The sequence below is a fragment of the Paralichthys olivaceus genome, chromosome 11, assembly GCF_024713975.1.
Source record: "Paralichthys olivaceus isolate ysfri-2021 chromosome 11, ASM2471397v2, whole genome shotgun sequence".
NCBI lineage: Eukaryota > Metazoa > Chordata > Actinopteri > Pleuronectiformes > Paralichthyidae > Paralichthys > Paralichthys olivaceus.
Genome location: NC_091103.1, coordinates 8,698,587 through 8,725,791, shown reverse-complemented (window position 1 = coordinate 8,725,791; position 27,205 = coordinate 8,698,587). Strand labels below are relative to the sequence as shown.

At 40.6% G+C, this 27,205-nt stretch overlaps 1 long non-coding RNA gene across 2 annotated transcripts; it reads right to left on the bottom strand.

Annotated features, from left to right (window-relative positions):
• Positions 1-7,698: 7,698 nt before the first annotated feature.
• Positions 7,699-26,265, bottom strand: LOC138412056 (uncharacterized). 2 transcript variants are annotated; one of them, XR_011244579.1, is made up of 3 exons: positions 26,198-26,265; positions 12,594-12,660; positions 7,699-9,747 (listed from the first exon to the last, which is right to left on the bottom strand). It is a non-coding gene; the product is annotated as an uncharacterized lncRNA (long non-coding RNA). The 2 variants fall into 2 exon arrangements; XR_011244578.1 differs by lacking the exon at positions 26,198-26,265 and adding an exon at positions 15,402-15,538 and having other exon boundaries at positions 9,614-9,747.
• Between the last annotated feature and the right edge of the window lie 940 nt (positions 26,266-27,205).

Below are 27,205 nucleotides of genomic sequence, written 5' to 3'. Positions count from 1 at the left end.
TCAAAAGTCAAACATACAGTGAAAGGAGATTAAATTTCTCAGGACCCGTGTGCACAAAAAGTTCTCTCCTGCTTTTGTTGGCTCATTGCCTAATTTCCTGTTACTGCTGCCAACTGTTGCTGAGCAGAATAAAGTGAGACCTTGATACCTGTATGCATATGTCCTAGTGTGCGTGTGCAATACAAACAACTGGGGTCAAATGAATTGAAACATTGGTAATAACTCACTATCACAGAAAAAGATGATTGGGTGAGGGCCAATCAATGTGTTGTGTTATCATCTATATAATATATCAAATACACATGGCTTGAAACATTTGCATTTTCTGATCAAAATCAGAAGTCGGATCAAAATTTTAAATATGCCTCAGTAACATCAGTGTTAAATAAATCAGTCTATTTTTTCCTATGCTTCCCTTTTGATTACAGTCGTTGCATTCATTGTGCTATTAAAAATAGGCGTGTTGTCTTTCATTCAACACTTTAAAGAATTGCAAATTTCCCTCAGCCTTGTCTTTTTTCCCCTAAACGGCACTGTCAACATCCCAGCAGGACTACAATAAAAAAAAAGTGTCAAAAAACACAGAGAGCCATCAGGGAGTAAATACCAAACATTGTGGTTTTTTCCCAGTCAATGAAAAGAAAATGTAAAAAAAAAAAAGGGAATTCCTTTCACCCCCCCCAAATTAATTTCGTCCTAAAGATAGGATGTGCTGGTGATGGTGTTCTCTGCCTCTGTTCATAAAAATCCTGCATTCATTCAGCTGCCAAAGTAAATAACTCATCGGCCCCTCCGCTAACTACTGAACCAGGCCCTCAATGAGAACAGGTGAAGACCACTGAGGCAGAACACATCTCCTCTGAGTCAGGTCATTCATCGGTTATCCATTTATATAATATACAGCATGTATTTATTTATTTCTATTCCTACCCTGCTTCATGGCTCTGGCAGTCACACTCGACCCTCCTTTTAACAAACTGTAGCATCCCCTCGGTCCCTCCCCCCTCCGCCTCTCTCTTCGCCTTAGGCCCGTGGGTGGTTCAAATAATTTGCTTAATTTGTTGCCATTCACTCTCAGGACATGGATCAAAGAACTGTTAAATTGCACTGACGTGGCGGCTTCTCGGAGTGACTGAGAGTGAAAGGAGAGAGGAAGACGGGGAGAGAGATAGTGAGCGAGAGAGATCGAGGCTGAGAGAGGGAGAGAGGTAAGCCCTCCAGCTAAAGGAGGAGACTTCCAGCGTCCTCACTGCCACCGCTGTGTATGCATGCGTGGGCGTGTGTGTGAGAGTGTGTGTATGTTTGTGTGTGCCAAGAGGAGATGAGGATGGAGACACCTACTCTCTCCACGAGCAGGCCAAGTCCTGCTGCTGTGTGGATGCTACTGATAATGGCTGCAGCCAAGAGAAATGATTTGTCAATAGACATTAGAGCACCACTACACTTGGCTGTTTACTCGTGCGAACAGAGAACGAGTGGTTATTTATGCTGGAAACATTATGGGATTAAAATAAAGGGGTTGGCGGAATGATGTAAACTTTTTGGATCCTCGCCTCATTTCCTGATCCCATCGCGAACCCAATACCCTGAACCAAGACAATTGAATTTCTACACTCCAAACCTCTGATCAGCACTTTCGCTTTACTTTTTCTGTACTTCTCGCTAATTCTAATTAATAAGCCACATGAAACGTCAACTTACCACAGAGTATGATCATGAAAAAGACCATGATGCAATTAGCCAGAGGACTCCGATGAGAGATACATGCAATCAAAGTGTGAAAAGAGGCAGCGAGGCAATGTAGCAGGGGGCTGGGGGAGGGAGAAAAAAGCAGATGCTGCAAAAAAAAGAGGATCTTCAAAGAGAGAGGGGTTGAAAACCCAGGAGAGGGAGCTGTGGGAGCACTTGTCTTCTAAGGCATAAATGTGACAGATCTCCTCCAGGACCAGGAAAGACATAAAGAACCAATGAGCAGCGGGGGATAGTCTCACTTTCTTCATTTATCTCACTCTTTTTTTTTTTACTCTCTCCTTACTTGTTTGTCCTAAACTGTGCAAGTGAATGAAATTCAAAAATGCAAAGCATCTGCTGTAATTAAAGTGACAGCGACCTGTCACTCGAGAGCCAGGATGCTTCCACTTCCAGACAACTCGTGTTTGAATACAGTCTGATAACTTAAGCCACCTACACTTTGTAAACTAGTCTATAAAGTTATATTTGCACACTTTTAATTTAAAATCAATGCAGATGCCATCAGTCTACCCGGAATAACTCATTAATTCAACATGACATTTAAAAAATAAATGATATATTATATTTTTGTATTACATCCCTGCGGTTGCATGCCTCCAGCAATCAGTGCAGTTTCATTTTTTATATATATATTGGATCTATCAGTATCAAGGTCACTGTCACATTTGACCACTGATAGCTAATCAGTAAATTTTTGTGCCCAAGTGAAAACTGGTCAAAATTTGAAGAAATTGGCGAAAGGCAAACTAGATATCATTTTGGAAAAGCCGAAAACATGTTTTGTGAGGTCGGCTTGACCAAAATCTATTTAGTTAATCAGTGAGTCCAAGTGAACATTTGTGCCAAATTTGAAAGGATTCTCTTGAGGCGCTTTTAAGAGGTTTTAAGAGGTATCACAAGGTTAAAAAAAATAGTTTTGTGAGTTCACAGTGACCTTGACCTTCAGTTCATCTTTGAGTCCAAGTTAATATTTGTACCCAATTTGAAGAAATGTTCTCAAGGTATTCGTGAGGTATTGCGTTCACAAGAATACGACAGACAGACATATGAACAGAACACATGAAAATAATTATGCCTCCTGCCTCTGGCTGTCATCGCCATGCAGTCATAAAAACTGAAACCTCTTAATTACAAAGACTGCAGTACTTAATCAGTACATTGTAGGAACCCCTTCAGCAGTAATTACTGCTTTGATTTGAAGTATCTACAAGCTCTGCACACCTGGATTTGGAAGGTTTATCCCATTCTTCCCGGCAGATCCTCTCAAGCTCCATTAAATTGGATGGGAAGTGTCTGTGAACTGTGAAAAGATGGTAGACTTGTCCCAAACAACCTCCAGTGTCTATATACTGTGTGCTTCAGGTCATTGTCCTGGTGAAGGTGAATCGTCATCCTGTCGCAGGTCACGTACACTGTGGAGCCGGTTTCCTTCAGGGAGATCCTGCATTCATCGTTCCCTCAATTCTTACAGTCTCCCTGTGCCTGCCAATGAGAATCTCCCCCGTAGCACGATGCCTCTCTTTATGATAGTTATTACCCTGGAGATTAGCAGTGCCTGGTGGTATACAGACATAAATGACATGCTTTGAATGCTGTTCAAAGTGTGAATTTGTTTGTTCCACCAAACCAGAATTTTTTTCCCCTTTTAATCCAAATTCTTTTAAATGCCTTTTGGCAAATATATGGTCAGATTGATGTAGTGATATGTTATCCTTTCAGCAGGTTCTCCATCTCCGCAGCGCTCTGTTAACAGGATTATTGGGTATGTCTTCATCTTCCTGACCAAGCCCTTTCTTTCCTGGCTCCTCAGTTTGACCAGATGTCTGATTCCAAACTTCTGGAACCTCACACTTATTCAAACCACTCTGTTTTGCACTTACCATAGTTTATGCCTCACTGCAATTTTATAGCAAAGTTCTCAACGGACTTCCTTGGTTTTGTTTTTGCTCTCCCATGCAGGACAGTGTCCAGTCAGAAAAAAAGCTACCAAATAATCTCAAAGATAAAATAGCATCTTCAAACCATGTCACGAAAAGTGCGCAAAGACTGAAGGGATGTTTTAGATAGAAGTCATTGTATGTGATATCATATAGTGAAATCATATCAGATATTAATTTTCCAGTGAGACAGCTCAGTCTGATGTTATGAGTTATATGCCCTGCAGCAACAACATCAGACACAGTAATGTAGGACTTGACAAAAAGATGCAGCATATTGCAGTGTATGAAGAGTTCAATCTAGAGGGCTGCATTGGGATTGGGTCCCGCTGGGTTTTCCTGAGGGGCGGGAGAAGACACAAAATCAATGCATCTCTATTATTGTGCGGACATAAATTCTCAGAGTTTTGCGGGTGCAGGTGGGAGTGGACATACACATTGCGGGAGCGGGCGGGAGTGTAACACACAAGTTGCGGTTGCGGGCAGTAATGGTCACTGATCCCTCAAACAGAAGACACAGTGTTTGACATGAACACGCTTCACACCGCACTCATGAGTCTGTAGCTCCGACATGTTCACTCAGTCAGTGAGTCAGCATCTGATTAAAAGCACTTAGCAGCACCTTTAATGGTTTATTCTCTTTGTGATTTTGGCATGAATGCAAGTCTTCATGGTGTCTTAGATAAGCAGGCCAAAAAGCAAGACGATCTCTGTAGCTAGGGCTTTGCAAAGTCAAAACACAGCACTGTGTCAGTTGAATAGCATCCATTACTATTCTGCAATAGGAAAATTGGGCTTTTTTGTATCTTTTTAAACTAACTATAATCATCTTGGGTGACACAGGATGCAGCAACAGTGCTCAAGCAAAGTAGTGTCGAGGGAAACCTTGTTTTGGTGGTACGTTTGCATGTGGAGTAAGTAAAATGACAAGTTCCTCAAACAAGACATTGCCCCAAAAAAAGAATACACTGTCAGTGTGGAAGTTGCTCTTGTTGTTTCCCGAAGCAAAGATTATGAATTATGGAAACAGCAACAGGCCAGAAGTGGAAAGGGAGGCACTAATGCTTTAGATTCACAACCTACTATGCAACACAAGACAATAAATTACCATTTGAAATAGGTGCTGGCATTCACGCACAGCACAAGGTCATTCTTACACAGCAATACATAAACCATGACATTGTTTGCGTAATGTTCAAGCATCATTGCAAAAGAAAAGATTGCAAGGATAGTAAAGGAGAATGTTCTGAAGAAGATGCAGCTGCTGGATTCTTGTAGAAAGATCCAAATAGTAATTTCTATTGAATCATTCAAGCAAGTCAACATTAATATAAAATATCTGAACATGCATACCTCCTACACTCAATATTTCAATGTCAGTCGTACTATTCATGAGCTGCTGCATGTAAATGTCATATCCCATCAGTCACTGAGATAAGCTATAAAAATCCTATAATAATCCTACTGTCTAAAAAGACTAAATCTCAACTAGTGTAATTGTTTTTCATTTCATTTAATTTCATTAATATTATTCTACTATAATTATGTTTGTCCATTAGAAGAAGTGGACTGAAACTTCTAAAACATCTGAGTAAAGTCTTGCAGTCTAGCCACGGTAACAATGGCGTCAGATCTGCAGGTTTTAGCCATAATAAATCAGGCCAGAGCCAGATATTTTGTGTCAGGATAAACCAGCCAATAGAGCTGCACCACCTTCACAAGCAGGGCTTCTCACAGCAGTGACTTTTTATCTAACAGCTTTTTATTATTTCACATATAACATTGTAATTCTGTTATTGTCACAGTATAAACTATATGTATGTGTGTATGTTACTTAGTAATGTTTTTGTTTTCTTTCTATGCTGCGGACATTGGTTGCTGTAACTGAGCAGACGTTTTACATGCACAAGAAAAGGAAGAGCCTGAAAAACATAATATGGGCTCTTTAATAGAAGACTAATTACATACATTAACTGTTACGATTAGTTGTCAACAAGCAGTTGTGTTTTAATGCTGTTATTTTTACCTCTTTTTCTGCCCTTTTCCCTTGTTTTTTTGTGAAACAAAACACTGAAAACTTTCAAACAGTCTCAACATTTAAGAATCTTCCACTCCTAGAAAACCGATCTCTGCGCATTGAAGTGTTGTGTACAATGTGTGTACAAGTTACTCAATATCTATTTCTTCAGACATTATTCTCTAGCTCGGTGCAGCCAGGGCACTTCCCCCAAGCTGGCCACACACAGCCTGTAAACATCCTATTTCAAATAAAACCGTCACTGGGATATGCAGTAAGTCAATATCAAGAAGACTGTGTGCAGTTAAACAGGCCCACTATTTCCTCCGAGTCGGCGATAGTACCTGAAAACACTTTAGTGAAACCAATGTAATCAGGCTGAGATGGGAATTGTGAATAATCACCCTCGACCTGGAACTGCAGATAAATTGATTACACACTGAGGGGAAAGTGTAGAAACTATAAATCGTATCTCACTATAAGCCAAACAGGAGGTTAAGAAGGGTAATGGCCCACTGTCTGGTCAGCTTGCCCAGACATTAAAACTGGTCTGACTGGTACAAGTTTCCATCCAATCATCTATTTTCGATACCACTTATCCTTTAAGGGTGACCAGGGGGCAGGAGCCAGGAAACATTGGGCAAGAGGTGAGGTACACTCTGGACAGGTCACCAGCACATGACAGGGCTGGCACTAGTTTCATGAAATCTATTATACCACAAGCTGTCCTCAGCTGAGCATTGTTAATCTGGAGTTTGTTTTCAATTACAACTTTTAAAAGTACAATTCCATCTGTGGCTTTTATTCATTTGAAGCCACCTGACAGCAGTGTAAAATAACAAAAATGTAACTCATGCACCATCTAAGAGCAGCTGAGATACAAACTCCACATCTTCCTCAAGTAGCCACAGAAGAATTTCTGGAGTTATGAATCAATGTATTTATAATTAAAATTGCTTAACATAAAGCAAGAGCAGTCTTTTGGCTTCAGGATGGATGAAGGCCAGATCAACAACCAAACAAGAGAGAAATCAATCATCAGTATAAAAAACTGAAATACAAACAAGGCCAATCAGATGCAAGGTCTCCTGCAGTCCACCAATCACAGTGGCACAGACCTATTTGCATGCATCACTCACTCGGAACAGGCCAGATTTCAACATCAGGAGAAAACTGTACTTGGGTGTAATTTCTAATACATAACAAGAAAGTTTTTGATTGTGTTTTTTCATCACAACGTAAAATATCAAAGATGATTGTGTACAAAGTCTGAAGTGTGCATGAGCAAATTTTGCAGACTTTAAGGAGCTATGGCTAAAGATATTGTACATCGTTCATAATTTGTATGTTTGGTTAGTTTAGGTTAAATTTTCATGAACAAAAAACTATGACAGAGGAACATTTCCAAATAAATCCAAGACTTTGTTATTGAGTCTTACAATACAAGTCCATTAATATGGTCATTTTAAAGAAACAGAAAGTATATAATTAAAGTGTGAATTGGCCTGATTCAGTAAGGGTTCAGTGGCTGAGAGGGGAGACACACTGCACACAGCAAATGTCCGTTGTCAAAGAAATCTCACATGACATCTGGGATAGTGTTTGCCAGACGGCATGTGGGAGAGTCTGAGACAAAGTGGAGGAAGGTTCTAAGGTCTGATGAGCCTCAAGATGTACTTTTGACCATCTATCTATCTATCTATCTATCTATCTATCTATCTATCTATCTATCTATCTATGCATTAAAAAAACTAAATGTTTAACAAGCCTTATCCATAAATTTGAGTACAAAGGGCTGGATGCATTGTATTCCCTTGATATTTCCACATGCAGCCAAACAAACAGCAGAGTGAATACACAATTTGTGTTTACAAAGTTTCTTCAAAGACACAGCCCGGTGGTCCGGACAGGTTCCGCCACCTAACATAAAAAATTCAGACATCATCACAAAGAGAGGGGGAAAAAAAGTGTAGAAACAAGAAAAAAAGAGAATTTAATTATTCAAAATGCATTTTATTTTTGTCTTCAAAATTAAAAAAAAACTAGGAAAATCTGTTGAGTAAATTTTCACAAAGGCCAAGATTTACATTACATTTACATCAAGATACATATATTATTACTTGAGAATGAATGTACCTGGAAACCGCCCCCGTCAACCAGATCTGCACAAAAATTGTGTTATGCTTTCAAATTAAATTAAAAGAAAAGTTGGACACTGGTTGAGGTAAAAGTTTCAATTTGTATTTGTTATTGTGTTCATTTGTTGGTTTATTTATTTTGCTTTATTTTGTCTCAGGTGAGATCACTTTGTTTAGCATTTTCACTATGTGCTTTGGAAGCCCTTGACATCAGCTTAATGATTTGAAAAATCAAACAAAGAGACCGCAGGTAAATCCAACCCTGTACATCTCTGTGTTCTCAGAGTGGGCATTTCTGCATCAGAGCTATTTTGAAAAACACAGAGAAACTCAAACATGAATATTTATTCAATTTTTCCCCCTTTCGCTGCTGCCAATTACAGAGCTTCAGATAATTGCCTGTAGGCTGAAAGGCAGAGTTCATCTATTTTGTACAAAGTCTAATAATGTTGGAAGAAAAAAAACAGTTGTGGGTACAACTGAATTTATGCATATGTCCATCTCTGTGAGGACTCCTTTGGAAGACGGGTCAGGGTTAGGCTAACCGCTCAGTGCCTCCATAATTATCAGAATAATCTGTGATACAAATCAAAATTCAGCTAAGATTGCTGTCAGACAGTTTTGTCCCCTGAACATTGCTTGAGTCTGAGGAACAATGACACTCCCCTACTTCAATGACAAGTAAATGTTTTGCGCTACATAAAAAAATAAATATTTGATGCTGCCATAAAAGTAATAATAGAGTTTTTTATTGTTTTGGTTCAGTACTTCAGCACAGGGGGGTTGAAAAAGAACAATTGACTATGAGGTTAAACAGCATCTGTGGGGTCTAAAAGTATTTGAATGTTGATTATGGAACAATGCTGTTCTTTTTAAAAAATTGCTGATGATAGCAGAAGAATAACCCTAACACATGCAGACAAGGGAGGAATTCTCTTAAGCAGCCAAATTAACCAAATCAGCTGAGAATTACCCTGAAAAATCATTAAATGTCTCATGATTGTGTGGAAAATCTGGAAATGTAGAAAATAAAGTATGATTGAGATTCTCCAATGGTCTTAAGCATAACAAAATACCACCATGAAGCAGGTTATTCTGTAAATTAACTCATAAACCAATTCAGGGGCCACTGCTGCAAAGGTCTACATAGTGTCCAGGATCAGCATCACCATTTTCATTTGCTGTCGCTCAACAGAAAGGAGAAAGTTTGAATGCCCCTTGGTTTCTTAACACAGCTGTTCGGTTGAGATTGGATGGAACCTTGTTGTGTCCCTATGATCAGTCTTCAAATGCAGCCTCCAATGGATGCAGCCCCTGAACTGAGATGCACCTATAGACAGGGCATTGTGTCTGTCTAACAGAAAGGTCTGCATGAAAGAGCAATTCTAAACCTGGATGCAAATCAAAGTCATTGGTGTTTCCAGGTCCTGTGCTTTGTCCAACTGCTGTTACTTTTCCATACAACTTGCCTGCAGTAACAAATAATGAGTAGAGGCTTTATTAGCTAAATATATATTTGGGCTGAACCCAACAAGGAATTTGGCAGTTCAACACAAATATTCAATGATTCAATGAATAATCCCTCTGAGCTAAAACCTGCAATCAACATTAATGATGCATCACAACTGTGCCATGTGTGTCTACTCTCAGATCCTGGTCTTGGTGGAACCTGCTTCCACTCCAGTCAGTTGTAGCTGTGGCCTGCTCCGCCAAATGTCCATATCTGGCAGAATATTTTCTTGTTGTGTTTTATTGTTGTTTTAGATCTTGAAATCACATGTCCTGTGTTCTTTGTACTTGTGTTAGTTAAAATGTGTCCAACACTGCTAAAAAAAACCTTTCTTCTGAAGGTTTGAAACTTCTGACACTTACTGCAATGTCCTCAGCAGCAAGTTATCTGTAACTAAAACAAAGCAGGCATTATTTGCATATTCTATTTATCTCTTCTGTCTCATCCCTAATATGCATTTTGATATCCAAACCTGTGTCTGTTAGGTTTTGACTGCTTTCATAAAAGTGCCATTCATCACACCTCAATGGCACCAGAGCTAGCTGCAAATGACAACTACTGTCAGGATCTGACATTGCCATCGCAGCGAGTGGGGCCAAGTGGGAGCGGCTTGAGATAACATAAAGCAGGGTTGTTTGACGTGAGGAGAGCGACCGGTAGTTAGACACTCAATCAGGAGGGGGACAGAAGGGCTTGCCAATCTCTAAGGGTCACAAAGCAGCCTCCATCTGTCACTCTGAAGCCCCCAGCTCTCCAATACTCGTCCACATGCAGACAGAGAGACACTGGAAACCACTAAAGGCAGAGATACCACGCAGAGCCAACATAGCAGGAGGAGAGCGACTGCTAATGAGGAGAGTGGAGCTCTTTACAGGCCAGTCACAGGCAGTGATGGGGCTTAAAAAACAGTCAAGGAGCCAAAAGGGGATGAGAAAAGCCAACATAATCATTTTGATATCAGGCCAAAGAGGGAAAAGGCTCCTTTAACCAACTCAGTGTTTTGCTAATCAAAACCAGACACATTTCATTCAAAAGTGTAAAAATGCAAAGGGAGTTGCAAGATAATAGATTGCATTCATGGTGCTTTTATCTGCCCTGACATGCATATTAAGGTTATGGGGACCCCATCCATACATTTACAATGAGCACTGAACTGTGACTTTCTTCATGCTTAAGTCTCTTCCTGGGTGTGTAGCATTTCTCAGCATATGGTATATAGACATAGACATCTAGGCAGCTTATACACTAATGTGGAGGGAAAGGCCTGTCTCCCACAAGAAAGCAAAGTGTACATAATTTACTGTGCCCAACTCAACAAACCTATGAAATAATGATGTGGCGTCTGCTTGCGCAAAGGGTCCACTTTATTATTCTGGCACAAATAAGAGGAAGACAGCAATCAGGTCGTGTAAGTGGTACATTTACACAATTTTGTTTGCTTGTCTGCTGTCACTCAAATGGGGCTATTTAAGGTAAAGGGGCTCTCAGAAAATTCCCTTGAGACGAAGCTGCTGAACATAAGGAATCGGAGTGGAAGCCCCCAGAATGCGCTGTTTGAACAGACCACACAGCAAATCAAATTACGATGTGTTATTTCATGTGCATATTTGAACTCTGATATTTGCCTACAGCGTTTGTTTCTATCTGTTCAAACACATCTGAAATTTGTTTCGCTAAATTTGGATTGTGTTTTTATAGTCAAACCAAAAGAGTTTTTTCATTTTGGTTTCTTTCCTCGTTGGATCAGTTAAATCAGTCTTCAAATCCAAACAAGAGGAGTTTCACTTGCATAGATACACGCGTTGCCACAGTTTTAATTATGAACATCTCAATATAGCATTTCCCCAACGTACTCATGACATAATACAAGAGGCAGCACAAGAGGTCCGGAGGATGACAGGCTGGCAGTGCTGCCACACCGGCAAGATGGGCGTAATCTTGTTGTGAAAGCGCTGATATGCCTTGAGACACCACATTAGGAGGCCATACTCGCTTGTCATCAGAGCTTTAATTGCCACGGCCAGGTGCAAACAGCATGTAATCTTGTTTGTCTGCCGCATAGTTTTATTTTCTAATTCCGTCCTTTTGACAAGCAATTTGGGAATGGCGAGGGATTTGGGGGGGGGGGTGAGCAGGCGGCCGTGAGGCTCTCGGGGTGGAGTCGGATCTGGCGAAGCTGTGTGGGGATGAAACGGGTATCTCGAAAGTAAGCGCATCAACGTGTGTGTGTGTGTGTGTGTGTGTGTGCATGCAAGGTTAGGGGGAGGGGGCGTGCAGTTCCCTCATTACTCCTATTCAACCTTGTCCCCAGTAGTCCCTTTGTCCTGAAGAATGCCTGGCTCAGAGAGTGCAGAAAATTACCCTCCTGCTCTGTTCATCAGCCTCATGAATATCACACATACACACACACACACACACACACACAGTACCCTAAGCTCATCATTAAAATTCTAAGGGATGTGAAATGGGATCATCCATTTCCAGTTTCCTTCATGGCCACCCGCTCCACAGTTTTTGTAACACTCCAATAACAATGCACGAGGAGTTAAAAACAAAAACCGACCAATTGCATCAGGAGCATTGGCAACAGTCTCCTCTTTGGTCCTGGTGAGTACTTTACACTGCTGTCTCGAAGCACTGCAGTTGACCCCAGTAACTAAAGAGAGCAAACATGGTGGTAGTGACAGTCCTCGACTCAGGTTGTGTGTGTGTGTGTGGTACTTAACCTGTTTGTCTCTGATTGTGCGACTCCGCCTGTTTTATAGCTCTGACTAACAAGGCCATGTATATGTGTGTGTGTTTTTGTGTAAGTCGTCATGTATGTACGTACAAGATGTTTGTGAGTACAGTTAAAGGCTTTCAGTTACATGCCTCTAGTGCTGCTTCATACCTTCTCCTCAGGGAGCGCTCTGACCCACCAACAATCTCTATTCATGTATTTGTCAAATACTTTAGAAGGAGGCGAGAGCCCTTTTGTGCAGTTAAGGAGCTCGGGTTGAGTTTTGTTATGACAGGGAATGCTGAGCGAGGAGGGAGCGTTTTGTGCGCGAAGCACTTAGATCACTGCGCTACCGCTGTCTTGATATTTAAATGAGGGTCGCAGCCTTGGACCGAGCGGTGTCAGGCAGGTAGAGGTCAGGCCTAATAAAAAGCTTGTTTCAGAGACTATGCTGATCCAGTTTTACTCCATAAAACATGAGAGCCAGGTCTGCAAAAAGAAGAAAAGAGCAGTGCATCACTTGCTACAGAGGTGCTTGTCTCTTCCTCGCTGACACGGCTCAGCAGCGTTCTCATGTGGATCCCTGTCTGCAACCAAGGAGAAGAACGGAAATTAATTTTTCTGCGTGAGGAAAAATGGAAGTAAACGGAACTGGAAGAAAATAGCGGGGAATTAAATATATAATTATAACAAAGAATGCAAAAGTTCACACAAACACACATTAATGCCGGGAAAGAAATGTGTGTTGTCTGTGTGTGCGTGTGTGCGTGATTGTGTGGGAGTACGGGAAAATAGGATAGAAAATAAATGAAAAGAGAGAAAAGTGAAAATTGCGACATATTCATCCGAAAACTCTCAAAAATTCTGAAAAGGGCCTGAGTATAATGAGTTTTTTAATTAAGTCCCCACTTAATCGTGTTTTACTTAGTACCAGCCACCATTAATACCCCGGTAATTAATTGTTTTGGGAACTTTTCACTGTGTCTGGTGATAAAGTTTTAATCAAGCAATGCAGTGTTCCTGCCAAGCCATCTCACCCAGATATTTAATTATTTACAGTTTGGTAATGGTTAATGCATATTGGCAGTCAAGTAGCTGTGACAGTGCAGCTATGTCTTGTTGTACTTGTAGCAGCCAAGACAGACATCATGCTACATTCCTGATGCATGGGGAGGCAGGAGAATACAGGGTTGTCTCACCTAAGGGTAGCATGCTACTTCCGCCTGACTGAATACCTGCTGAGAGCCGCCACGAAGGAAACGAGCAAGAAGACTGATCAGGCAACAGCAAGGCGATGAGAGCAGGAGGCCGTGATGTTCAGGATAAAATATTTTTTCCACATCGGAACAAACAAGAAAATGCATTTGCCATTCCTGACATACCTCAGGTGCATTTCACAGTAAAGCGCTAAATCCAAACTCAGTTTATATTAATGGTACGTTGCAACATTCAGACCTGTCGCTCTTGCCTGAGGTTTAGGTAACTGTGTTCTGAATGGGAGAAAAAGGGTCTGGGTATTTTGTTATTTTTTTACAGCTAGCAAATGCATAAGATTGAAGTTTGAGAAAATTATGCTTTGAGAGAGAGGATTGCTTTTCTTCTGCTTAAACTCTTACAGTTACACAGCTGGCAGTCCACCTACATTATTTCCTTAGTAATTATCTTTCAGTGAAATATATTACTTTACATTTCATTTAGCTCACGCTTTCATCCAAAGCGACTTACAATAAGTGCATCAAGAGAACAAACCCAGAATAAAACATACAATTTGCTTCAAAAAAGCCAAACTACAAAGTGCTACAATATAGGTGCAACAAAAAATATATATTTTTGGTTATTAGACATCATCTTCTTCAGAAAGGTGTAATCGTAAGAGATATGTCTTTAGTCTGCGGCGGAAGATGTAAAGACTTTCTGCTGTCCTGGTGTCAATGGGGAGCTCGTTCCACCATTTAGGAGCCAGGGCAGCAAACAGCTGTGATTTTGTTGAGATGCTGCATTGTTGACGAGCTGCAGTGCGGGTAGACCACTGACACTAGTGGGTAGACCAGCCAGGAGGGAGTTGCATTATATATTTGTAAAAGTAATTTATTTGTAAATTTACCTAATTTTTAGGGGATATAATATAAAAACGCCCACATACATTTACAATTGTATATTTCATCCATTCATCTTTTAAACTATATAAAAAATAATTTCTCTTCACAGAATTCAGGAATGGGAGGGGGGGTTCAGCCAGCATGTACCCTTGGGAATATTCATTTTTTGGTTTTTGAAAAATAAATGCATTTCACTGAAGCTTACTGTGCCTGCCTCAGGCCTGTGAGACAAGATATTGATCTGTTACTATTGATATTTACAGATGCCAGATTCATGTGCAAATGCAATGTTGCTTTGATTATTGTTTTACCCAAAGTTTGCCTCAATTCAATTCAGACTCAAGTTTTCAGGGAAGGTCGGCGGGGGATTTCGATTGCAGTCTCATCTGTAGCAATGGTGTTTACACAGTTAAGTATGGATCTCAAGCTTAAAAACACGGGACATGTAAAACAGGAATTTTGAAAATGTTCAGCCTGGGTCATGTTTATAAATGTGAGTAAATCTGAAGAATTTGAAAATTTTAATGGCAAAAAAAGAGTACTAGACTGTCGCAGTTGCCCCATAAGATTACATAGTAGCCAATGCCATAACTGGCGGAGGCTATCTACAAGATTGACAAAGGTTTTTGTAAGTAGTACTCATTGATCCACTTACATTTACATACATAAACATAGGGCCCAGGCTGAAAAATACAAGAATACCATTTAATGTGAATGGCATCCCCAGTAAACATCTGTGCATTTCCTGATTTGTGCATGAAAATACGTTGGTGTCTCACACAAAACATCTATCACACGCTGGACAACTTTTCCTTTCATGTCAGAAGCAGAAACATAATTACAGTATACTGTATTCCCTTTCGTTAAAACTTTTCCTGTCCTCTGCAAGGCCTCTGAGGGCAGAGTGCATCTTTTTGCAAAGCTTTCTTTTTTTCCCCCAGTAAACTAAATCTTATGACTCCTATACCCAGTCATACACACACTGCCATATCCACACACACAAACACAGTCACACACTAACAGAGGCACAAATCCCTCTGGCCGCCCAGCCTGCCTTCTTCCCCTGCTGCGCTTGATCCGGCGTCCTTTCTTCATCTGCAGAACACAGAGAAATGGCTGAGGTCCCATGTAGCCTTGTTTTCAGCCTTCCTTTTCCATTTTAAGCCCCAGAACACCAGTGTAAAGGCAGCTTCATTTTGACAAACTCTTTTAGGTGTCCATCTCCTTACTTGTTAGCCTGCCTGGTCAAGCCGCTTGCGAGTGTATAGCAGCCATCCCATCAACGACTTCTGTCTCTTGTCGGATTCAAGGTTCCACCCTGGGAAGTCGTTTTGATGAGGGAACAACTGACCCTTAGGTCTTGAAGGGTGGAGGGAGAATCTGTTAGAAGATTTCTAATAAGGAGAGAAGGCACAGACACTGGTATTTTTAAGGGTTGTCTGACTAAGTTGTGATGTGAATAGAATCAAATGTAAGAGAAGGACCTGGGAAAGGGGGGATGGATAGAAGATATTTGGATGTACAACCTGCTTAGCCTTTCTAGTTGGACTGCTTTTTAAAAACCCAGCTCAAGCCCCATGAATCAGGCACTTTAATTTTAATTTGTAACCATACATAACCGAAAGACCATGTGAGTTTAACAAATAATTGGACTTTCCTCTACAGAACCAGTTTGTATGCACAGTCAGTGAGCACTGATTGCATAAGACTGGAGTTAAAAACAGCTTTGAGAATAAGTATGCCAAATGGGAAAAAGATGATTTTAGGTCAGTGGTTAAGGTTATGATATGGGTTAGTTTTAAGCAAGTAGTGGTTGTGATTACGAAAAGTTGCCAAACACTTATGTGTATGTGTTACCTCCTTATGACCTTTTCCAGCATAAACAATGAACTTGTCAGGACCAGTAGCCTTCATGGTGATCCAAAGCTGGTCCTAATGAGGCAATATGTCTTTTCTGAGATCCTGGTTAAGGTTTGTGATAAAATGTGAATTTTGGTTAGGTTAAGGTTAGGCATGAATTGGTTGTGGTTAGGGCAGGGGCGATACATTCGATGTTGAGTTGGCATAGGCCCATAATTGTACATGTGTCTCTGTTATGTTGAAACCCCTATAGTCTTTATTGACTGCACTGTCTGATATCACACAGATACATGTTTTTTTCTTCTTTATTCACCAAAACACATCAACAGCCATTGATTTCACTTTCTGTTCACTGTCTGTTCCTCTTTAACTACTAGGTCCTGAAGCATTATTGATGCTGATCTTGAATGGTTCCGATTATTTTGTGAGAACACTGACCAGCGGCAAATATTAAACCAAACTTTCCACTCAGTTGATTCACATGTTCTGTGCCCTTCCCAGCTGCTTCCTACCTGCACCGCCCACTGTAGTCCCAGGGCTGAGAGATTATCGTGTTGATCTCAAAGTGTGAATCAATTAAGCTCTCACCACATTTACAATCAATAAACAGCAAAGCCACTGACAGGCTTTCGCCTCAATTCTTCTCCCATTGTCAAAATGTCCTCTAAAGCACCTAAGCCCAAACCCGTGTAGAGACAGCCCAACAAAATGACTATTCCAAGCACGTCTATATCGACCAATATTAAGGACATGGGGGAACCAGGGGGAACAATAGAAACAGAGTTTTCAAGAATCAGAGATGGATTTGTGTCATGATTGTCAATGATGCATTTTCTTGCCCTCTCAGTCAGACAGTGAAGTCCAATTTGTATTCCTGTTTCTTTTTTGTAACTGTCAGTGAGACAGACATGTGTCCATGTCTGCTGCTGGGGCAGTCAATGAGCCATTGATTTGGAGAACCTTACGATGTGGATGTGATGGATGGGGCCCTTCTTAAACAGAGGGTAAAAAAAGAAAAACTGGAATAAAAAACAAGTTAAAGTATGAAACATTATAGCTCTGAAACTTTATAATATGCCCACACAGCCATTTCATAGTAAGTGCTCCAATGGCCATGTTTTCCTTTGATGGTGTTTTTTTTCTGTCTTTATCTAATACACTGAAAAATTGCAGATTCTTTTGCCTTTACCTTTTCAAAAGGCCCGTATCCATTTTACTTGATTTCAAACATATTTCACATCAAAGATGAAATTTGAGTGCAGAACACACAGAAAGTGACAGGATGTGTGTGCTCGTTGGTGTGCTGCACGGGGACCACAATTAAACTATTGTTAGGTACTTTCGTTATTGATGTACTGGCAATGCAAATCTGTATCTTGACAAGCCTTCTCCGCTTTGATTTCTTTACACTGCTTTATAAGCTATTCCTATACCAACATGTGAAACAAGGAAAAATAGATGAATAAAGAAGATCATATCATCAAAGACCAAATAACAATTATGGTGTCCTTCTCTGTGCTCGGACACCCATATCCAACATAAACTTCATACACATGCTGCCGGCTGCGTGTGCTGATGCTTTCAGTTTGCTCAAGGATGTATTTCAGTCTGTTTCAGAGAACATCTACGATACAAAAAGGGCGGAACCCGAGGCAAAATTAAGCATGTTGATGCACAAAAGTATGACTCATTAGCTCAATAGAGAGGGCCCTCATTATCCCATTCTATCATTGTGTATTCTGTCAGAAAACAAATGTAATCCACCAATGTCAGATGAAAAAAGGAACAATGAGCTGCTTTGAGATGATGGGCAAACTGTATCTTTTGTGCTCGTGTCTCATTGGAGTTTAGCTGCATTGCAGAGACTGATGAAGATGTACTGTGCGTGAACATACAACATTTACAGAAAAATAAATGATACCTTACCGCAGCCTCCTGTGAACACAACTGTTGCTTCGACTGCATACAGTGTTGGCTCTGCTGGATAGTACAAGGATAGTTTGCTACCATCACTACAAGAATAGTTCATTTGTTGACTGATTTATGTCAGGATTATACAGCTCTAATCATTTAAGACAGAAAATCACACCATCTCAACCGTTTATCTTTCTTTTCCTCAATGGAAACAACATAGTTACAGACATACTACTGGCCTGATTGTGAGTCCTCCTGTGTTAAGAGCATAGCAATCAAGGCCAGATACCTATTGAGACCCCAGCTGAATATAGGTTAAGTAGGTGAATAGTGTCTGGAGCTGCTTGTGAAGGCTGCCATTTGATAGAATGATCCCTAAATGTGCTGTAATGATGTATAATGGTGGGTTAACACTCCCAATCCCTCCTCATCACCCTGCACCATCCACATTAGTCTAAGTGCCTTGATCATCCATGTGCAAACCCTCTGGGAGAATAGGGTGGGAGGTGTCGGTGGTGAAGGTGTGGTGGCACATTCCTTCTTGCATCATATGAAACCCCCATTTCACGGCTGACTAAGCTGATGGAAAGTAATAGGGGGGGCTGGGGAAATGATGAAGTGACATGGCCAATAACTTTCATTATGTGTCTGTAACCTTGTCCCTCTCACTAATTAATTTTCCACAGGCAGTTATTATGCCACTCTGTGTTGGAGCACGGAGGAACATCCCAGGTAATCTCTCCTAGCTGGCTCTGGCGTGACATGCGGGTGGCATTGCCAGGAAGGAGTGGACCATCAAATATTCTTCCAGCCGTAGGTGAGGCTTAGTGGTTGAGACCAATATATCTGTTTGCTTTTGCAGAGTCAGATTTGTCTATCCCTTCCTCAGCTCCTTTTTATAGATCATAGCCCCTTGCCAGATGCAATCTGTCTTTTCTCTCTCCCACATAGCTCTGAGCTGAGAGGTGTTTTTCTTTTTGAAGTTCTGTATTTCCTAGTTTTACCATGTTGTGTAGGATCTGTGTATAAAGTAATAGGTGTACCTTCCAACTATTGATCTGGATCTGTTTTTGCTAGATCAATATCTCCATAGTCTTAAACTATAAAATGCTTCTTTAGCTTGTAATCTCTTCTCCATGCCTGAAACTGGGGGAAATAACGGCATAGGGGCCAGGGGAAAAGCTGAAGTTCTTAATATTTTGCAAACACAGTGAACACCAAAGTCTGCTACAGTAGAACTAATCATTTAGCTTCTTTTATTTAATGATGCTGTAGGTTTATGCAAACCAGTTGCAACTAGAAGAATCAGCAGAGTGAATAATAGATCACAAGACTGAGTCTGAACACGGGCTAATAGAAGAGAAAGCTCCCTATCAGTTCTTATCTTCATATTACCACTGGTACCAAACAGTGGGCTGCTAAGTGCTCTGCTGTTCAGTGTTTAAACTGGGATTTCTGGAGCCCATTATAGCTTTATTGCATTTCCTATGTCATTATAGCTGTTTATTCCTTCAAAACACAATTAAACCTAGGACTGTAACTCTTGGCTTCTGCCTGCCATCCTCCTTCAACAACAACACAGTCAGCCCCATTTAAGGAAGCCCATAGGGGTCCATTATAGAGCAGGGAGGAGCACAGGATTTCAGCACCACCTAGTGGCAACCCTTGACACATTGCATTGTTTTTTTTTCAATTTGCAAACTGCATCCCATAAAGCTTCCTTCATACTGATGCAGAAAGAGGGAATAGACACACAGAGGTAATACTGTAAAGATCACTATCCGGAGCCATTAGGAAAAATCTGACAGTGCTGAAGAGGTACATCCACTTTGTCATTACCGTTTGTTACTTTCAGAGGCATTAGGGAAACAGCACAATGGCTCATAAGCCAAATGGTGTGGTATGAAACTGTCATTATAGAAATGATAGTAAGAAAAGCCAATGGGCGATGGAAATGATAAGGGGAGACGATATCATATCATAGTTGCCTGATGTGTATTGTTTTACTCCAGGGTACATCATCAAACCAGAGAATGCTGTGCCCCAATAATGTCTTATTTTTCTTTCAATTATATTTCATACATTCTTAATGGGGATTTTCTCTTTGGAAGCAAACAAAACTAATCCAACACCATCACTAATGGTTCAGACTTTCCACAGCACAGATCAGTTCTAATGAAGATGCAAACACAAACTGCAGTCTCTCTCTCTCTCTCTCTCACTCACTCTTTTTCCTTTTATACATTTTCCTCCTTGTAAATGTGTTTTGTTTTTCTGGGCAAGAAATACATCAGTGTAATGACATTGTAGCGGCTCCTCATCTATTTCACTCTTTTCACTTGTTTTTTTTTTTTTGAGAATGAATGCAAATTGGAGCAAAGGGAACCAAACAACGCCTCACTGGACTGTATCTCTGGACAGTGCCTGCAAACCGAACCAAAGCCACTGGTGGAAAGAAACAGACTCCTTAACTACGGAGTTTTCATTTTGGCATTGGAGCTCAGCATATACCACAGAGAGCAGGGAACGCACTGATGATAAAAAAGAATGTCCTAGATTTTCAGAGAAAAGAAAGGGGCTGGGGCAAGGGGGAAAAGAGATTAAAGGATATGTTTTGACAGTGGTAGCCTGCTCCAGACAAAGTCCTGCACCACGTTCATGGTCTATACTCTTTCTGCCTTTTTTGCCAATTCAGACTCACTCATGATGAGACAGATGAGGGTCAAGGTTACATTCTTTGAAATTTCAAAAGTAGCAGCTTCCACATTCACTGCATATATATAGTATTATACCTGATTTACTGCAAGGTGTCCCGTGCCCACAAGATGAGACATTGCTCTCATTATTTACAAGCCTTTTTGCATTTCCACACCTACAGCATTATCTTTCTCTCCTTCTCCTCCTCCCATGCCCTCCTTCTGTCCATCCGACCCTAGTCTTGACTAACAAAATCTGCTCAGTCTGCCAGCCTCTCTTGCTCTCTCTGCTACACACACATACTGCCCCTCATAAATCCTCAACCTCCCCTCTCCCCTCTATCACTACATCCTCCCACGCCTATCTTCAACTAACTGCCTCCCCTCTGTCCCCTGCCTCACCCAAGGGTAGGCTCTCTCTTTTGTCTGTCACGTCCCCTTGTCAGTGAAGTATGCCTCTCGCTCTCTGTAATAATAAGGCTTTCAAAAACTGGTGGTACCACTCTGGCTATTCATTACGGCCTGCCTGTGGTTTCAGAGAGATCACTTGTTGATGCCCATCACAAGGTGAGGTGGAGAGAGAGTGGTGAGATATAGCGGTCGGTGGCTCTCCGCTAGGCAAACAAAGCCTTGGCTATTTCAGGGCTGTCATGTGTCATGCTGCCCATAGTCCTGTCCGCACGCAGCTGTCTTTGCACAAGCCTGTCCACATTATGAATGGTTATCATGGACCCCAACTGTCAATCAAAGCAGTGAGCAGAGGCAAGAACTCAAGGCCAGACTGAATATTAATACTGACAGAGGACAAGCTGAAACAAGCTCATCATTAGCAATCAATAACGATTGTCTCATTTGCATTTTTCGCCCATATTCCTCCCTCATTTAATCTCTTCTTCTGTATCTATTGTGTTTATTTGTCCCTGAGGAGGTGGTGGGAATGTGATCACGCCTCAGACAGGGGAGAAGGTCAGCGGCGAGGATCATGTATAATTGTACCTCTGACATGCTCACATTTTACATTCAGGTGTGAGAAACGGACCGTTTTCATCACCTCACATGAAAGACCAAGTTCTTTTCAAGGGGTGAGCTGCATCATGATGCCTGGCTACTAAATAATATATATATATATATATATATATATATATATATATATATATATATATATATATCATATCAAACATAATACAGTGACAAAACAGGGAAGAAGGTAACATATATATCTTTTCAGGTTTATGTATACATAAATAAAGAAATAACCATTATTATATGAAAACTGGTACAGTATAACTCTGTGATCTTTCTTTATATTACCCTTTCAGATAAACAATTTGGTGAGCCATTTGGTAAGTCCTCCACATACATGTCTGCTAATGCATTCACAAATGTAAAAATTCCCATTACAATAGATTTTATCATTACTATTAGACATGTTATGTTTTATGCCTATTTGCACTAGGTAAAAGTCACACAAAGTTTTCATACAATGTCAAGTAAGTCTTACTGCCTTGGTCACACTCTCTGAGGTGTTTGGCTGCCTCACGAATCTCAGCTGCTCATTTTGACCTCTTTTCAAGCCTCTCTTCTGCCTCCTCCATCTGCCTTTTACTTTTAGGGTTTGATGTCTATGCCTGCTTGATAAAAAGAGGACTGATGCACCTTCTCAATATGATCATAGGTACCAAACAGATGTGAACTGATTTCTTTGAACCAAGCACAGACTGCCTCCAGCTGCCTCATGTGGATGACTTGTCTTCAAATTGGCAAGGAGCAAAGGTGTTCGACACAATGGAGCCGACTAATGTGCAGCTGCCCCATCACATGTATACAAAGTAGAAAGACCGATGTTTAGCACAACGTGAATCAGTACAATGCCCCCCCAAAAACAGAAATTCCTACATTAACTGCTTTCAGACATGCACTGAACTCTTGATATTCCCCTGAAATTATTTGGAGGGGCTGTATGTGAGAATGCAAACGTCTGAGTCAGTTTCTGTGGAAATTATCTGGAGATTTTTATGCTAGCCATCGAGTAAAACCCTGAATGATGTCAGGATGACCCCTTTTGAGAGGTGTCATACACGTAGAAGAATCCGAAGATGTCAACTTGGAAAGACAATGATATAGGGGAGTTTTTGGAGGGGGTCGATGCCACAGTCAATATTCTGTAAACCAAAAACAAATGACATCTTCATATGAGGACGGCAAACACTGGAGAGAGTCTGAACCCCATTGTGCAGACATTCTCTGGAGATCATGTCTTAAAATGACTATAGGAACGATAGATATGTCTTCAGGTAGCCCTGCTGAGATAGAGATTGTTTCTGGCTGTAGTGTCACTGCGAAACTGCACATTTCAAAACCTGCTTCTACTTAACCAGGCTCTTGATTTATTTAGTTTTTTCTGGTTTACTCTTTTATATTTTTTCTTTTATTTCACAGGTTCAATGTTTGGTTTTCTGTATCTCAGCTTTTAGATTTGTTCTGTGAGGTAGAACAACACATTCTCACTGCTCTCTATCCAGTATGTGGAGGATGAAATAAGACATTGTCTGAGAACTACCTGCAAGATATTTCTGGGGAGTTCATTTTTTCAATAAGGAATGTCCTCTCCGGGAAAAAGAAAACTGTTGGACTATATCTCTGTTCGGAGGTTGTGTCAGACAATTCTCTTAAACAAATCATTTTGGTCTGTGATCTGATAATTATGATGATTAGATTGATTAGCATGTCCTGATTTCGCATGTCCTGATATAGCATGTACTGAGATTAAAATGGTAGACACAGTTAACAATTAAAAAGAAATTAACTTTTGTTAAGCTTTTATAGAAAGATGAATAATATGTTTTTGTGAATTCTTTAATTGCCTTTGACAATCTATCCTACCTAGAGCTAGATTTTCCATTGTTTCAATGTGGATGCCATTATATTGATGGAGAGCATTTGGTTTTAAGCAAAGGTTTAATTTTGAATTGAAAACAGTGAAAACCTCCTTTCCTTATCTTTATCCCTGCATGAGTTCTATCATATGAGAAAATGTTCTCTACCTGTAGGCCTGTAGCTGTTGGTATCTTCAATATCTTAATCCTTCAAATGTTTCAGCAGGAATATGATTAGGGTATTAAAGGACTCCCGTCGTACATGGCCGAAAATCAACATTTTTTATCTTTGTGCAGACTCACACTGAAATGGAATATCTTTGACATCCCAGGTGACCTTTGTTCGACGTCACTATATTCTGGATTATGCATGTGAGTTGGGTGACGTGTCAGGAGCTCGACCCAGCTTCAGCTACCGCTGTAATTGAATCTACTCAGTGCACTCTTGGGGTGTCTGATGAACAAGAGCAGGAGGCTGAAAGGTTGGTAATTTTGAGGGCAGGGAGCTGAGGTTCGGAAGGTGAGTAGGGTATTTGAAAAAAAACACCCAAACCAAATTCACATTAATATGCATATGTTCTCTGTAATCATCTTTTGATTCTGCTACCCTGCGCCTGCCCTCACCACTGCTCAGACCCTGAGGCAGCACCTGAGGCCAAAGACTTTACAGGGCTCTGACTCTGACGCATCAACAGTGGGTGGCGGAGCGGAACTGAAGATTAAGAAGGTGCAGCGTGTGTGCGCATAGCCTTGTGTGTGTATCCGTGCAGATGTATCGTAAAGAAAGAGAAGGAAAAACACATGCTGCCATCAGCCTCTCTTGGGGTGCCATGAAAAAGGGCTACATTCAACAGAGCAGATGATATGTGGAGAGACTGCAGAGCAACAAGCGGCACAGACCTGAGCCGAACAGATCTGGCAGCTTTTACATTTGTTTCACATTGTGTTCGAGATATGTGGGACTTCAGTGAATCTTTATAATGTCAGTTGAGCTGTCTGTTACTGAAACACTGAGTTTTAACAATTATGTGAAAGCTGAGTGGAAAAGAACATTAATGTAGCCTGACTGCGAGCGTAACACGCCCACAGGTAATTATTATAAATTAGATCCCGCAACAAAAAAAAAAAAAAAGTAGCAGTCATTCATTTGCAGGAAACATGAAACATTCAAAAGGACAAATCGCCTGGCCAAGAATTACAGGTGCATTTGCTGAAAAGAAAAAAAGAAAATCAGCATGTTTATTATAAGCTGTATTGGCCACATATAGTAATATAGTTGTTCATATTGCAAGCAATTTTCAGAAATGTCATTTCCATAAAGGAACAGTGATCAAAGGGATGCAGATTAATACAGACCAGGCTATAACAGTTCTAATTATATTGACTGACCTAATATAGACAGTATTAGGGACATATGAAGAAAAAACACACTGAGATTTGGAGAATAATGTCGTAATTAATGAGAAAAAAGTCATTATTGTCATAATATTACAAGAATAAAGTCTTATAATCCAGTTCTGCCTTCTGGATCCAAAGTCTTGATCCGATCTCATTGTTACTTGAGAGACTAGCCTGACAATTCCTCCTCCACTAAAAAGGCAAGGTCCTCCAAGTCTGTGTGTTTTTTTTTCTTTAGAATAGACACAGTTTCTGTAACAATCCTTTTAAAGTCTGGATATTTATGGAAATGTGATGCTGGTGAGGTAGTTGTTTCTTATTTGTGAAATCTATAAGCTAAAGAACAACTTGATCTGATATTCTGACATTAATCTTGAAATCAGTTTCTTTACTCTATCATGATATGACCTCCATAAATGTATTCATGAGACAGTAGTTTCAGTGTGCGGTGGTTAACACTGGTGCATCATGGTAAAGAGGTTCAAGGTTCGAATCCTTGCATGGGTTTTCTGTGGCAGCTCCTGCAGTAAAAAGTCACGCAGATTGGGGTTTTGTATAGCGAAGACTCGAAATTAATTGAAGATGTGAATGTGAACGTTTGTCTCTGTATGTTTGCCCTGTGATACACTGGTGACCTGTTCAGACTATACCCCACCTCTCACCCCATGTCAGCTGGGATCATTTTTACCTACTGTTAAAAATGGTAAACAATACTGGAATAACCAATCCTGCTTGAAACAGACCTGGTGTGAAATATGCATTAGTTACATGAATTATCATAATTTAAATTTTCAGATTGTTAGCTATTTTCTGTTTAGACAAACCATATTACAAAAGTAAATTATATAGGAAAATAAGAGCATGCCAAAAGGTATATCAGCGTGAACATTTGCATAGGACGTAAATATTATTCCAGCTGCGTTGTTGACTTACAAGGAAGCGACAGAGGAAGCCCACACGACATGTAAAGCAGACAGGAAGCGCTGTGAAAACAGTCACACAAAGGAAATGTCACATAAAGTGTTCCTAAAATAAAAGAAGTGAACTAATTATGCTCTGTTGTTGTTTATAAGATGCTGGTGCCTCCATCTTTTATTCATCAAGACGCGAGGCGGCTGGAGGTTCGGTGTCTTTCTCTCTCATGCTCACACTCTCAAATCTCATTTCAAACAGAACCCATTGAGCCGTGGAACTGCATTCCGAATCACAATGAACTTGTTTCTCCGCAGCGAGAAAACAATGGCGGAGAGGGGGAAGAAAAATGGAAAGAATAAAGCTTACCGATAGAAGGGGAGGGGGCGAGTTACATAGCAGGCAAAGACACAGACTCACAAAACAGGAAGTACAGTAGTATGTAGTATGGACTCAGAGGCTGTCGGCCTCAACCCCTCATCTGCGTTGGAGCTCTCATTTCACACACAGTAACGACACAGACAGGCATTCTGATACACACCACCTTTGATTTGGGTAGAAACTTTCGGAGGGACTATGAATTATGAGTCAGTCATCCTTACTATGGACGCTTTGCCTCGGGAGCTGCTGTTAATGTGAGATTCACATTATTTAATGGGGAATTTCACGCTCATCTCCTGAACTGACCACAGTGTATAGTCTGGCTATGCCTCATTAGACAAACTGCTGGATTTTCTCCCCATGGACATAAATCGTACCTGCTTCTCTTGTGGGATTAGCAGACATGTTATGTTTCTTGTTCTATAGCCACAAGTCCCCTGTGTGAATAAATAGTGTCGTCAGGGGATTTGAAGTCTGTGTGTTAACAAGACCCATCACAGTTTGACAGCCTTTAATAAGGGTACACAAAGGAATTTTGTATTGTAACAAGTGTATCACAGACACATTTTTATAAATGTCCAAAATGTGCAGATAAAGCTCTTATACCCTGACTTGTTTTTTTGGCACACTAAGTCAGATGAGATTAGAAATGGCCAGAAATGTTTTCTGAGCAAAGTTTGCTCAGCCACTACTTTAATATCACAGATAAAACAGAATGACAGCAAGATAAGATTTAAGTATATTTGCCTCTTCTGATGTTTCCTGAGCTGATATGAAATTGTAAATTAAGTAACAAGTCCCACACAGGGTTTTGTAGGTGAAATGGTAAAAGTGCAAGTTATTTTTGAGATTCCCAGGGAAAGAAGAGGAAGAAAAAAAAAGTCTGAAACACACAGAGACCTTCAGAGTTGATATGATCCATCTCTGAGCCGCCATCTGGCCTCGGCTTCTGTTATTAGAGGGTTTTGCTCTGAACTAGCCAACACGTGGCAGCAG